The sequence below is a fragment of the Vigna umbellata genome, chromosome 4 (genome assembly GCF_029865625.1).
Source record: "Vigna umbellata cultivar VRB3 chromosome 4, Vumbellata_1.0, whole genome shotgun sequence".
NCBI lineage: Eukaryota > Viridiplantae > Streptophyta > Magnoliopsida > Fabales > Fabaceae > Vigna > Vigna umbellata.
In genome coordinates, this window is record NC_142168.1 from 56,764,798 (window position 1) to 56,766,210 (window position 1,413).

Here is a 1,413-nt window from a genome sequence, read left to right on the forward strand (position 1 = left end):
TCCACTTCCTCCACTTCCTCTACGTCGCAAATTCATCAACTTACTCCACTTCGTCCACTTCATCCACTTCGTGAATTTCGACCACTTCGTCCATTTCGTCCACTTCCCCACTTGCTCCACTTCGTCCACTTCGTCAACTTCATCCACTTCCTCCACTTAGACCACTTCCTCCACTTCCTCCACTTCCTTCATTTCGCCAACTTCGTCCACTTCGTTCGTCCACTTCGTCAACTTCCTCAACTTCGTGCACTTCGTCAACTTCGTCCTCTTCGTCCACTTCGTCCACTTCGTTCACTTCGTCCACTTCCTCCACTTCGTCCACTTCCTCCACTTCCTCCACGTCGCAAATTCATCAACTTCGTTCACTTCGTCCACTTTATCCACTTCGTGAATTTTAACCACTTCGTCCATTTCGTCCACTTCCTCCACTTTATCCATTTCGTCCACTTCAGCAACTTCGTCCACTTCGTCCATTTCCTCCACTTCGTCCACTTCGTCCACTTCGTCAACTTCGTCAACTTCGTCAACTTCTTCCACTCTGTCCACTTGGTCAACTTCATCAACTTCGTCCACTTCGTTCACTTAGTCCACTTCCTCCACTTCGACCACTTCCTCTACTTCGTCCACTTCCTCCATTTCGTTCCCTTCGTCAACTTCTTCCACTTCGTCCACTTCGTCCACTTCGTCAGCTTCGTCCGCTTCGTCAACTTCGTCAACTTCGTCAACTTCGTCCACTTCCTCAACTTCGTCAACTTCGTCAACTTCGTCAACTTTGTCCACTTCGTCAACTTTGTCAACTTCGACAACTTCGTCCACTTAGTCCACTTCCTCCACTTCCTCTACTTCGTCCACTTCCTCCTCTTCACAACTTCGTCAACTTCGTCAACTTTGTCCACTACGTCCTCTTCGTCCACCTCGTCCATTTCTACCACTTCGCCCACTTCGTCCAGTTCGTCAACTTCGTCCACGTCGTCCACCTCGTCAACTTCCTCCATGTCCTCCACGTCCTCCACTTCATCCAACTTAGTCCACTTCCTCCACTTCCTCCACTTCCTCCATTTCCTCCACTTCGTCCACTTAACCAACTTCGTCCACTTCGTCCACTTCCTCACTTGGTCTACTTTGTCCACTTCCTCTACTTTGTCCACTTCATCAACTACGTCCACTTCGTCAACTTCGTCCATATCGTCAACCTCGTCCACTTCGTCAACTTCTTCCACTCCGTCCATTTCGTCAACTTTTTCCACTTCCTCCACTTCGTCCACTCCCTCCACTTCGTGAACTTCGTCAACTTTGTCCACTTCGTCCACTTCATCCACTTCCACCAGTACGTCAACTGCGTCCTCTTAGTCCACTTCGTCCACTTCCTGCACTTCCTTCACTTCCTCCACTTCTTCCACTTCATCAACTTCG